Raw genomic sequence first — 14,008 nt, 5'->3', positions numbered from 1 at the left:
ACTCATGAATAATGTTGCTATGAACATTCACACATCAGTCTTTGTGTGGACATATGTTTTCATTTCTCTTGGGTAGATGCCTAGGAGTAGGATCGCTGGGCTGTATGGTAAATTGATGTTTAACTTTTTAAGAAGCTGCTACACTGTTTTCCAAAGAGGCGGCACCATTTTACATTCCTCCCAACAAAGTAGGAGAGTGCCAGGTGTTGTGAATATATTATTTTGCAGAGATAGGTGTGGTCATATCGTAAGCACTATTTTATGGGTGGGAAATCTGAGGCTGAAAGAGCTTAACTGACTTGCAGGAAGTCACACAGCCTTGACAAAGCCAGCATTCAGCCATATCTGATTCCACATCCCATCCTTTTTCTACTGTGGGACTAGGCTCTGTGCTGGGTGTCTGTTTTCTCCAACAGAGATGGGGGAGGTGCTGCAGTAGCTTTGCTCTTGGCTCCCTCTATGGAGCTACTCAGGTGAGTAATGGGGCCTCGGGGCAGGAAAGGTGTCTGGTTTTTTTGCCACCTGGTCCTGGACACCTAGCCCTGAAAATGATTTACATGACTCACGTAGTTCTTTCCATTTAGAATGGAACTTCGGTCCTGCTTACCGGATGACACGGCAAATGAGCAAGCTGGGTGTCCATCCCTGTGAACTTTGACAGTCTTGTAATCACTTGGCTGTCCACAGAACTGGGAGAGATTTTTGCTTTCCTCTTGTCTCTGAGTCAGCAAGTAGTTAGTTACTGAAATCACATCCGATAACAAGTCCAGGCAACTGCTGACTGCATTGTTCCCGGGTACCTTGTTTTCTATGGTCGGTCAAAACACAAACAGCAGGGTGTAGAAATTGATTACCTAAAGACAAGGGAGACAACGTAGTCCAATTGAACAGATCAAGCAAGAATTATTGCTTTCTATAATCTCTACCTTCAGCAGGATTTTAATAAAAGTCCATCTTCTCTCATTCATAGCTTTCTACATCACTGGCTCCAGGAGCCTCATGTTGGGGTAAATGAGCGTGGAGTTCGGCATTGTTCTTCATTCATCCTTCGAGGCAGGGCCGTGTCTTGCTCAGCTTCTGTTCCCTGCAGTGCTGAGCAGGATGTCTTGTAATATCAGACTTTCATCTTATCTCACCTGGACTATTGCAATCTGTCTCCCAATGGTAACCCCCCATCCATATCTCCTCTGTGCAGCCCATTTTCCATGCTGTCTCCTGTATTATCTTTTAAAACACATCTTTTTATTCAAAGAGAAATAGTGACTTTTTTCATTTGATTAGATTCATGGTGTTGCAAATATGGCAAAGGTAGCACCATGCATGGCAGTGCATTTAAAGATGCCCACTGGTATGGCCAAAAGAAAAGAAAAAAATATATTTTAAGGTTGTCAACTGCTGCGGGAAAAAATCCATATTCTTTAGGAGGTTATAAAAGACCATTTGTATCCTGGCTCCGGTACCTGCAGGTGGACTTCTCACTATTCTCTTTCCTTCTCTGCCTTACCTGAAAGGACCTCTTAGTCACTCTCCTTATATCTCCCAGCACCTGCAGTAGGCCTGGACGTAAAGCAGTGCTCAATAAATACTGCGCAGTAGATGATAGCTGTTTTGGCTTGTTAAGAGCTCTATTAATTCTATAAGCCTTCAAAGGAGACTTCTATTAATTCCTAGGAATTCTTTCTTCATAACAGAGGAGGTATAAGAATGGTAAATAAATGTCACTATTTCTTCTTCCCTTCAGAGTGAAACCACTGATTCTTTCAACCTGTGTCTTAAACTTTTTTAAATTGAAGTTTAGTTGATTTACAATATTGTGTTAGTTTCAGGTGTACAGAAAAGTGATTCAGTGATATTTATATATATATATATTTTTTTTCCAGTTCTTTTCCATTATAGGTTATTACAAGATATTGAATTTATGTGCTATACAACAGTAAACCCTTGTTGTTCATTTTATATATAGTCGTGTGTATCTGTTAATCCCAAAATCCTAATTTATCCCTCCCTTTGGTAACCTTGAGTTTGTTTTCTATGTTTGTGAGTCTGTTTCTGTTTTGTATTATTTTTTAGATTCCACATATAAGTGATATTATATAATATTAGTCTTTCTCTGTGTCTTAAAAATTTTTAAGGCCGAATTTTTAGTTTAAAATCGCAGAAGTGCCCACCTCTCAAAGTGGAAGAAATTCGTAAAGAAATAGCAAGGGTGCTAAGTTTCCTAACATTAGACGGTTTAGTGAAATGGAATTTGAAAGGATTTAATGGTCATTTAAACTTGAACTGCTAATTATTTTCTTAGGAAAACAAAAATAAGTAAATAAAGGAAAGAAAACATAAATGAAAGTTCTCCATAAGATACTAAAGATGGTACATGCTTTACAAACTACATTGGGGTCAGCAGTACCCTAAACGCTGTTCTAGGAAATGGATGATTTAAGACCACCAACAGAATCTTAAAATTTAGCCAATTTCAGATTAGTATATATATTTGTAAATTTAATGATATATTAATGATTTTACCATCAAAATATCCTATCTATTATGTGTGACCACTCACATAAGCAAATTGACATTATAATAGAATCAAGTATTAAACTCTTTAATTCTATACTGATAGGCATTATTTAAAAACTAAACCACGGACCCCAAAAAACCTAGGGAAAATGTGTAGCAAATTTGACAACAGCTTTATTGGAATATAATTCACAAATCATAGAATTCCACTTTTTTTTTTTTTTTGGCTGTGCCTAGCAGCTCTGCGGGATCTTAGTTCCCCAACCAGTGATCGAATCCGTGCTCCCTGCAGTGGAAACGTGGAGTCCTAACCACTGGACTGCCAGGGAGTCCCCTCCACTTTTAATTTTCCTTTCTTTAAACACTTTGCATTTATTTACATTTGAGAAAATTCCTAGAGGAGTGTATACATGGCACTGTGTAACAAGGGATCTTCCTTTTTTCAGAGCAGCAGGTTGTAGTCATTCTAAAAGTAAAAAAACTTTTGTACATTATTCCAATAGCGTATACTTATCGAGTTTAATCAAATGCAAATGAATAATAAAAATCATTGAAGATACTTTTCACAAATTGGTTTCTAAGCAACAAAGTTTATATTAACACTGGTAAGGCTTAAGTAAAATTCTGTCACATTTATAAACACACATAAACATTTATTGACTGTTTACTACGTGTCATATACTGTCCTAAGCAATTTAGTACTGTGCTACCTCATTTGATCTTTACAAGAACTATATCAGATAGGTACTATTATTTTTCCCATTTTCTGGATGAGGAAATTGAAGCATTTATCCAAGTGTGCATAGCTAATAAGTGACAGAACCAGGATTCAAAGTGATTTAGGCCAACTCAAAGCTGTGCTATCAAGTATTATGCTAAGCTGCTTCTCTGGGAAAATAGTACAGGGAATTAAACTGTGGCTTTTAAATATGAAATCGTAAGTGTTTTCTGAGTCTGTCAAGCACCCTGTAAATGGAAGTCTTTGTGAAAATTAAATACAGATTGAGCTTTTTCCTCCCCAATTCTGGACCACCTCTCACTATCATGAAGCTTGACCTGGTTTTTAGCCATATGTTACCCCCTCCGTTTTGAGGACTCCACTGATCTGTGGGGTGCTTCTTTTCACTACTTCTAGATTTAACAAGATATATTTTAATTTGGGGTCATTTCATTAGGAATGAAAAAGCAAATTCGTAAGGAACATAGTTTTTATATAACAGTTTTATATAACAGATGGAAGCACTCCTTATTCTGAAGCTCAGTCTTGTTTTTCCTTGTATTGGTTTTTTCTCCTCAGTTTTACTGACTTCATTGACTTCTCTTTTGGGTACTCATGTTCATTTCTTCTAGATTTACGAATGTATATTTTTATAACTCTTGACCATATCGTTAGGCATGAAATAGCAAATTGAAAGGGACGTAGGGTTTTTTTGTTGTTTTTTGTTTTTGTTTGTTTGTTTTGCGGTATGCGGGCCCCTCACTGTTGTGGCCTCTCCCGTTGCGGAGCACAGGCTCCGGACGCGCAGGCTCAGCGGCTGTGGCTCACGGGCCCAGCCGCTCCGCGGCATGTGGCATCTTTCCAGACCGGGGCACGAACCCGTGTCCCCTGCATCGGCAGGCGGACTCTCGACCAGTGCGCCACCAGGGAAGCCCTATTTAGTGTTTTTGAATAGCTGACTGGTATTCAGAAGTCAGTATGAAAGATACAGAAGGGCCTTCAGTGAAAAATGAGTCCCCTGTTGTTTTTTATTCTGCCTTTGATAGAAGTGACTGTTGTTACCATGTTATTATCATGTTGTGGGAGAGATTTTATCCTCAAGAAAGTATCTTGAGGGGCTTCCCTGGTGGCGCTAGTGCTTGAGAGTCCGCCTGCTGATACAGGGGACGCGGGTTCGTGCCCCGGTCCGGGAGGATCCCACACGTCGCGGAGCGGTTAGGCCCGTGAGTCATGGCCGCTGAGCCTGCGCGTCCGGAGCCTGTGCTCTGCAACGGGAGAGGCCACAACAGTGAGGACCCCGCATACCACAAAAAAAAAAAAAAGCATCTTGTCCTCAGTTTCTTAGACTTACTTTTTTTTTTTTTTTTTTATTTAGACTTACTTTTAAATGACTGCCTCCTACTTGTTTTGTTTCAGCATTTTAATGGTAATAGTCCATTGCCTTATGTTGTCCTTTCTTTCCAATAACAGGTCATCAGATATTGTATTGTTGTTCAATGGTTTGTTTCTATTTATTTATTTATTTATTGAAGTACAGTTGATTTATTTAATGTTGTGTTAATTACTGCTGTACAGCAAAGTGACTCAGTTATACATATATATACATTCTTTTTCATACTCTTTTCCATTATGGTTTATCACAGGATATTGACTGTAGTTCCCTGTGCTATACAGTAGGACCTTGTTGTGTATCCATTCTATATATACCAGTTTGCATCTGCTAATCCCAAACTCCCAATCCATCCTTCCCCCAACCTCCTCCCCTTGATAAACACGAGTCTATTCTCTATGTCCCTGATTCTGTTTCTGTTTTGCAGATAGGTTCATTTTTGTCATATTTTAGATTCCACATATAAGTGATATCATATGGTATTTGTCTTTCTCTTTCTGACTTACTTCACTTTTTTTTTTTTAATTAACACACCAGTTTTGTTATTTTTTAAAATTTTTGGCTGCGATGGGTCTTTGTTGCTGTGCACAGGCTCTCTCTAGTTGTGACGAGTGGGGGCTACCCTTCATTGCGGTGCGCATGCTTCTCATTGAGGTGGCTTCTCTTGTTGTGGATCATGGGCTGTAGGTGTGTGGGCTTCAGTAGTTGTGGCGTGTGGGCTCAGTAGTTGTGGCGCACAGGCTCAGTAGTTGTGGTGCACGGGCTTAGTTGCTCTGCAGCATGTGGGATCTTCCTGGACGAGGGCTTGAACCCACGTCCCCTGCATTGGCAGGTGGTTTCTTAACCACTGCACCACCAGGGAAGCCCCTGACTTACTTCACTCAGTATGATAATCTCTAGTTGCCTCCATGTTGCTGCAAAGGGCATTAGTTCATTCTTTTTCATGGCTGAGTAGTATTCCATTGTATATGTATATACCACATCTTCTTTATCCTCAATGGTTTATTTCTTAAGCTCTGTGAGGCTACATGGATTTTCATTCTATTATTCCTTATATCTTTTGGTATGAAATATTTCATGATCAATTTAAAATATTATGTAACTATCAAGAAGTTACATATAAAGCCAATATAATAACATGGAAAACATTGCTATAAAATCACCATGTATAAATTAAAAATAATGACAACTATGTAAAAGCCACAAAAAATCTGGCAAAGCAAGACCCCCCCCCCCAAAGTTAATACCTTTTCCTTTGGATGGTGGTATTATTACTTACTTTTAAAAAATATTCCATCTATTTTCTTTTATGATTGGCATTGTACTATAACTTAAAAATAGTAAACTTATTTTTAAAAACAAGCACAATATATTTATTAGGTAGTAAACCATTTGCACTATTATATTGCATTTGATTTATAAGTTAATATTCCACTTCCCTTGGGATCTAGAATCACATGTGAACTGTAAAAGGATGGGGAGGGCAGAGATGGAGTTCACTGGTACTGAAGTTAGTTGACAGAGGGGTGTGAAAGCTGGGTGGACCAAGGGTTGCTGCTAGAGATTCTTGAAATTTATGAAGAAGATTTTTCTGATGGTTATGGATAATTGAAGTTGGCTTCCAGTGAGATTTGAGGTAGCAGCAAATGTCCTCAGACTCAATGTGCAACATAAATTAACTTCGCTGCAAGAAAGAATAAATGAATAAGTCAGGGCTAACATTGAAATGGAGGCTCTGAACTCAAGCTTAGATATTAGAATATTCTCGAAGTTTCCAATGAATCTTAGACTTCTAGAATATTCACAGGTCTTTGAGAGCATCTGTTTTAACTTCCTCATGTGATAATTGAGCAAACTAAACGCCAGCCAAGTAAACAAAAGAATGAACTCTTCTCATTTCTTTAATTGTATTAGTTCCTGTGTCAAAACCAAACCAAACAGTGCCCTAAAATTTTCACAGGAAAATATACTACAGATTCCTTGGTCTGCTCTTTGCCAGTCATAGAAAACCCTTGACAGTCTGGCTCCAACCTCTCTTTCTACCTGATCCCACATTAATCCTCCAGAAATGCATGGAGTTTCTGCTATCCTCTGCTTCCCAACCTCACCACCTGCGTTGACACCATTGTCTCCCTCACCAATAAGGCCCTCATCCCTTCTCTCTGCCTATTGAAAATAATTTATCTTTCAAGATACAACTAAGACACTTGGTGGGTTGGTTATTATCCAGATGCAACATAATGAGTGTCTTGATTTGGCTGACGGTGTGGAAATAAAGTAGAATGGAAAAAAATTTGTGCTAGAGATGGGGAAGAATGAAGAAGCCATGGGGGATAATAATAATATCGATAATAATAATAATAAATAGAATGCCAAAAATAGCTACTAACATTTATTGTATGCTTACTATGTGCAACACCCTGTGTGAACCATTTTTATATTCATTATCACACTTAATAATATTCTCAATAACTCTGTGAAATAGTGTATCAGTTAGGATTGTGTTACATATAATAGAGAAGACTTTTACAAGAGTTTAAGAAGTCAAGTTGGTTATTTTTCTTCTTCCATTTTAAAAAATTTGTTTTATTTTTTATTTAAAAATATTTTATTGGCGTATAGTTGATTTACAATGTTGTGTTAGTTTCAGGTGTACGGCAAAGTGAATCATATGCCTATACCCACTCTTTTTTTTCTTCCATTTAATAAAGAGCCCAGTCCAGTTTTATGTGTTACTCAATGACATCACTAAGAATCCTATCTTCTTTCTTCACTCTTCTCAGCATATGTCTTTCATTTTCATGGTCATAGGATCACTGACACTTCTCCAGACATTGCATCTGCCTCCCAGAGAGAAAGGACAATGAATATCTCTTCTCAAGGACCTCCATCAGCATCTTTTTGGTCAGAACTATGTCTTATCGTTACCTCTAGCTGCAAAGGAGGCTGTGAGATCACTAAATAAAATTTTGTTAATAAGGAAGAAGGAGGATGGATAATTTGGAAAACAACCCTCAAGGTTATCCTCATATTATAGATGAGGAAAGTGAGGTGTAAGAATGCTTAGAAACAGTGTTGGAAGTAGGTCTGACAGCAGAGCCCAAGTTATTAACCATTTACATTACACAGCACTATTTTTAAAATGGCTTTTGTCCTGCTCTCCACTTAAGATGGTGTGTAAAAGATTGGAACACACTTTTTGCCCCCTTTTCCTTCTCTGGCTCCTTCTCTTCCTCTTTGCTGCTGTCTTTCCCCCTCAGATCTCAGAGAGGAGGCTGCAGTTTTTAGTTAGGGCTGGAGGGAAAAAAACTGGTATATTTCTTCATTTTCTTTCCCATTTGAAATCCTCGATATTGTTTTAGGAAACAAGAGAGAGGATGATTTTAATAGAATTTGGTAAGTGATTAAGTATGGAGCTTGACATAGAGTCAAACAAAATCTTTTGGTTTTGATCACAAGTTGTTTGGGTCATGGAAGATACATATGAATAAGATAGAGGAATTGTTAAATTTCTAGTGTTAAGTTTCAGGCATTGGTAAAACTTCCAGATAGGTAATTGGATAATCGTTGGGTGAGTCAATCATAAGACGCAGAGGAGAAGAAAAGTAAGGTGAACGTATGAGAAAGCGTTAATCCTGTCCCCACTGGAATAATAAAATGTATTTGTTTTGCTTATTTCTAAACTTGTTTGTAACAAGGCTTTATATGCCTGAGGATGAAAAAAAAGAGAGGGTAATATTTCAGTCTTGAAGATAACAAAACAATGACTTTTTTTTTAAAAGGAGCATCATCAATTTACATCTATGTCTGCACTGGGAGAGCTGACAGCATCTTATGAAACTCTGTGAACCAATTCTATGGACTGGGGCGATGGAAGAAACACAAAAATAGGGAATTCAATCAGAGAGCTCCCATGCTGTATGACACCACGAAATCAGATTCAGACCTCTCAATAGTGGGGAGGGTGTTACTTTTCATCATCTCGTGAATATATTCTTTATTCCAAGTATGGCAAAAGTCAATGCTGTAAGTGTTTACTCTCCTGTCTTCGTCAGACATTAGGGTATATTGATAAACACAGTATTAGAATCATCTTAATGGGTGAAATTTTCTGAGCTCTGCATAGGGTACTCTTTGGGTGTGTCGTATTTTTTGCTGTTACTTATAGTGTGGTCCATGGACCAGCGGTAACAGCATCTCTTAGAAATGCAGAGTCTCAGAGCCTACCCCAGAACTTCTGAATTACAATCTGCATTTTATACAGGATCCCTACATGATCTGTGTGTGAATTAAAATTTGGAAAGCACTGATGTAACCAATTAAGAAAGTGTATGGAATGCATTATAAAAGCCCCTTGGTTTTCAGTAACTGTTATAAAGGAGTGATTATTGGTATTTGTGGGATCCTGGACTCCCTGGAATGTGCTGGAAACTATGAAATCTCCTCTCAGAAGAAATGCACATAAGAAGTTGAACATGGTACTTTGCCTAAAAGTTTTTAGAGGGATTCATAGTCTCAAGGCTAAAAGCCAGGGTCTTATTTTCCTTTTCTAACCTGGAGGAACACTTTCCAACAACTGACATGTGAGTGGGCTGATTAACTAGGGCATGAACACAATCTGAATAGTTGAGACGCTTCCATGTGTGTCACTTTTGTGTGAACAAACAAACAAAACTAAAAAGTATTTTTTCTAGAAACCTAGTCACCAGCAGTGACTGCATTTGTAGGTACTAGTGATTCATGTTTCTTCCTGGTGAGGAAATAAAAAATTTTAAACGTAAAAAATAACTTGATTTTGTCTGGACCGAAATGAAAAGAAATTTGATGCCAGCCTAGAATTTGAAAGCAGCCTTGAGGGGAAAGAATCCTGCTTAATTCTCAAGCTCTCGGGTGGTTATTTTAATACGATAAGAAAGAGAAGTTAAGAGAATATTTACATTCCATGACCACAGGAGTAGAGTAAATAAAAAACACTGGGAAGGAGCAGGAAAGGTCTTACTTAAATTTAAATCTATGCAGGACCTGTCTCTTGTTAATATTTACTGAGAAGGAGCAAAAAGCTTAAACAACTTAAAATCCACACATCATGGTTGGCATTAAAAACAATGGAGTTTTCCCCCCATTTCTTACAGTCTCCTATTTTTAATAGGGAAATGTTGTCCTCACAGAGGATTATTTCTCTAACCAATGGGACTCACTTTGCTTCCTCTCAGTCTTTAAAATTATGCATTCATGGCCCTGGTAACAGTAACGCTGCTCTATTCTTCTTTGTCGCCATATGTGCTGGAAAAAATCCACCCCAATGTTTTTCATCTGATTTACATCAGCAATATCTATTTCTGAGGATTATTCATGGATTACCCATCAATATTCAGAACAATGTTTCTGTGGATCTTAATCTTTGCTATATTTGGCTTAGGATTTTGTTTTCTAAAAAATTTTCCATTTCCTTTCTCCCACTCAGCAGAAGACTAACCCCAGTTAACTGTTTGGTTGGCCAATATATTTGCAATCTCACTTAGATCAAAAGGTGCTATCCACATGAAAGGCACAGCAGCTGAAGCGGTACAGAAAGAAGGGCTTAACTCAAAATAGAAATTGCCCAGCATTTATTTTTTTAAATTAAGCTTTAAGTAAACCAAAAAGGTTGCTCTGAATGTTTCATTGTGAAAATTCTTAGAAAGTATTTTCTTCAGTGTTTTCTGGGAGCTTTTCGAAAACTGGTCATTCACATCTTCTTAGCTTAGTCTAGTGAACTTGTTGTTGGTGGTGGTTTTTTTGTTTGTTTCTTTTTTCATTTTGCTCCCCAATACTACTTTTCCCATCAGAATCTGCAGTTGTCTTTCTCTTCTATCCACGGTCATGTCCTTCTGTCATTTTCTCCCATGATCGTTCAGCTAGAGGGGAAGCCAAATCATGAACAGGAGGAAAAAGTTGGCAAAAGACCACAGCTTTGTTTTAAACGGTCTACATTTAATACAGCTCTTTGGCTTCTGCCTAGAAAGTAACCTTCTCTCATAAACAACCAGCAAGGCAGCAACTCCAGTGGTTTAGCCACAAGTGAAAGCACAGAGGGGGCTTCAGGGCTGCTACCTACAAACCACTTGGGAACCAAACAGGAGGGATCAGAGAAAGGAGAACTGTAGACCTCCCAGCTGTATTTCCTGTCGTGAGGGAGGAGTGCAGAGAGGATCAAAAGTAACCTTGGCAGGACTTCCGTGGTGGCGCAGTGGTTGGGGGTCCGCCTGCCGGTGCAGGGGACACGGGTTCGTGCCCCGGTCCGGCAGGATCCCACATGCCGCGGAGCGGCTGGGCCCGTGAGCCATGGCCGCTCGGCCTGCGCGTCCGGAGCCTGTGCTCCGCGGCGGGAGAGGCCACAGCAGGGAGAGGCCCGCGTACCCTAAAAAAAAAAAAAAAAAGTAACCTTGGCAAGGGGCAGAGCACAGGCAACATGGTAAAGCAGGTCAAGCATGCCTGGAGCAGAAACCTTGCCCTGGGACGCGTAGCAGGCTTTCCATACCTACATATTTCTCTATGGTGCTTCCTATGATTCTTGTTAGTGTTAATGAAAACTACTCATTTGTATTTAATTATTGTGTGTGTGGTCACCATTTCACACTCTCTTATAGACCCAATGGTATATCAACACATATGCTCTGGATTTCTGCCCATAATGCTGACTTTTTTCCTCCTTTCGAATAATTGTCTCGTTTTTGTTTTCTGTGTTATTGCAGTGGTTTGAGCTTCCAGGGCAGTGTTAAATACTTGCAATAAGTGTGGCGTTGTTGTTCTCTCCTTTTAATAGAAATGTTTTAGTTGATTATCATAAGTTGTATACTATAGTGGGTTGAATTGTGTCCCCCGAAAAGGTATGTTAAAGTCCTAACTTTTGGTACCTGTGAATATGGACCTTATTTGCTAATGAGCCCTAAATCCAGTGATCCTCTCAGGCGAAGGAGATTTGGAGACACACACATGCAGGCAGAGGGAAGACAGCCCTGTGATGGCAGAGGCAGAAACTGGCGTGACGACACTACAGGCCAAGGAATGCCAAGGATTGCCAGCCACCAGCAGAAGCTGGGATACGGCAAGAAAGGATTCTTCCCCAGGCCCTTCAGAATGAACATGACCTTGCCAGTACCTTGTCTTTGAACTTCTAGCCTCCAGAACTGTGAGAGAATAGATGTCTATTGTTTCAAGCCATCCAGTTTATGGTAATTTGCTCCTAGAAAACTAATACAGATACTGTTTGTGGGTTTTTTTTTTTTTTTTCGGTATGCGGGCCTCTCACTGTTGTGGCCTCTCCCGTTGCGGAGCACAGGCTCCAGACGCGCAGGCTCTGCGGCCATGGCTCACAGCCCCAGCCGCTCCAGGCATGTGGGATCCTCCCGGGCCGGGGCACGAACCCGCGTCCCCTGCATCGCAGGCGGACTCTCAACCACTGCGCCACCAGGGAAGCCCATGTTTGTGTTTTAAAACAGATATTTAAGAAGAGCAGTTCTCTTTGATTATATTTTAAAAAACTAACAATGAGTACTCTTTTATCTATTGAATACTTGCTAAATTTGTATTTTGGTTTTTATGTCTTTATATATTTTTATACACATAGATTATTTTATATAAATCCACAAATATGATGCTATGATATCCTGGATTTTATGTTTTTAATGTTGTAGAGGTTTTTGTTTGTTTGTTTTTTGGTATTTTTGCTTTTTTTGCTTGGCATTCTCCTCCCTTTCTCCCCCCCATGCCCTCCCCACATTACCCTAACCCAGGGAACTAGATCCCGCATACATGCCACAATGAAGATCCCGCACATCACAACTAAGACCCAGCGCAGCCAAATAAATAAATATTTTAGAAAATAAAGTAATATCTAATAATTAATTTCCATTTGCCTGATGCTTAAAGTTTGAGTATGTTTTATATAGTTTTGGACATTTGGATTTGCTCGTCTGCCTTGAAATTTTAATACACCTTGTCTATTTTACTTTTGGGTTGTTTGCCTTTTCTTACAAATTTATAAGATATTTGTTTTTGTGCTCTGTATAGCAAAAATTTTAATATATTGTTTATTGACTTGTTTGTGGTATATATAGCCAAAGTTTTTATTTACATGCAACTAAAATATGCCTATTGTCTCTATTATAGATGTTTTCCCCCATTACAGCTCCTTGGTTTCCGGTCTTGGTGAAGAAGGTTGCCAATGTTCCTAGAAGAGATGGCACATATAATGAATTAGATTGTCTTAGAAGATTTTTATTGTTTCATTGTTATATTTAAGTCTTTTAGTATTTTTTGTTTATATTATGTTTACCCAAAAAACCTAAGAGACTTTGGTAAATCCTAATCATATTATAAACAAATGGAGATTGAATTCTCCTTTTCAAATTCATAACCAATTAAAAAAAATTTCTTGACTTACTATAATTGTCAGAAATCCCCAAAACAATCCGAACAGCCTTACTGAGGTATAAGTGACATTAAACTGCACATGTTTAAAGTGAGCACCTTAATCAGCTTTGAAAAATGTACACATCCATGAAGCCATCACCATAGTCAAGAAAGTGAACATACTCACCTTCAAAAGTTTCCTTCTGAACCTTTGTGATCCCTCTCCCTCCTCCCAACCCCACAGGCAATCAGATCTGCTTCCTATCACTACACGTTAGTTTGACTTTGTCTAGAATTTTATATAAATGGAATCATGAAGTATGTACTCTCTCTCTCTCTTTTTTTTTTTTTTTTGGTCTGGCTTATTTTACTCAGCATAATTATTTTGAGATGAATTTACATGATGGTATGTATCAATAGTTTATTTCTTTTTTTATATAAATTTATTTATTTTTGGTTGCGTTGGGTCTTGGTCACTGTGTGCGGGCTTTCTCTAGTTGAGGCGAGTGGGGGCTATTCTTCATTGCCATGCGCGGGCTTCTCATTGCTTTGGCTTCTCTTGTTGCGGAGCACGGGCTCTAGAAGCACGGGCTTCAGTAGTTGTAGCACGTGGGCTCAGTAGTTGTGGCTAGTTGTGGCGCACGGGTTTAGTTGTTCCGTGGCATGTGGGATCTTCCTGGACCAGGGCTCGAACCCGTGTCCCCTGCATTGGCAGATGGAGTCTTGACCACTGCGCCACCAGGGAAGCCCAATAGTTTATTTCTTTTTATTGCTGGGTAGCACTCCATCGTGCAGATATACCACAATACATTTACCCATTCACCTGTTAATGGACATTCCATTCAGCATTGGTTCTCATGTGTAGAGGAGGCTTCTCCACACATTTTACATTCATGTTTATTACCTGGATGGGTTCTTCACATACAATAAGCCGTGGGATTCCGGAGGCTTTTCCACCCTTAATACATTCATAGTGTGTCTCATCTATACGG

General features: G+C 39.0%; 1 long non-coding RNA gene across 1 annotated transcript; it reads left to right on the top strand.

Annotated features, from left to right (window-relative positions):
* Positions 1 to 327: 327 nt before the first annotated feature.
* On the top strand, positions 328 to 8,986 carry LOC117196851 (uncharacterized). Its single transcript, XR_004477248.2, has 2 exons — positions 328 to 473; positions 8,405 to 8,986. It is a non-coding gene; the product is annotated as an uncharacterized LOC117196851 (long non-coding RNA).
* The last annotated feature ends 5,022 nt before the right edge of the window (positions 8,987 to 14,008 follow it).

The sequence above is a fragment of the Orcinus orca genome, chromosome 8 (genome assembly GCF_937001465.1).
Source record: "Orcinus orca chromosome 8, mOrcOrc1.1, whole genome shotgun sequence".
NCBI lineage: Eukaryota > Metazoa > Chordata > Mammalia > Artiodactyla > Delphinidae > Orcinus > Orcinus orca.
Note: the sequence above shows the minus strand (reverse complement) of the source record. Positions and strands in the feature narration are given on the sequence as shown.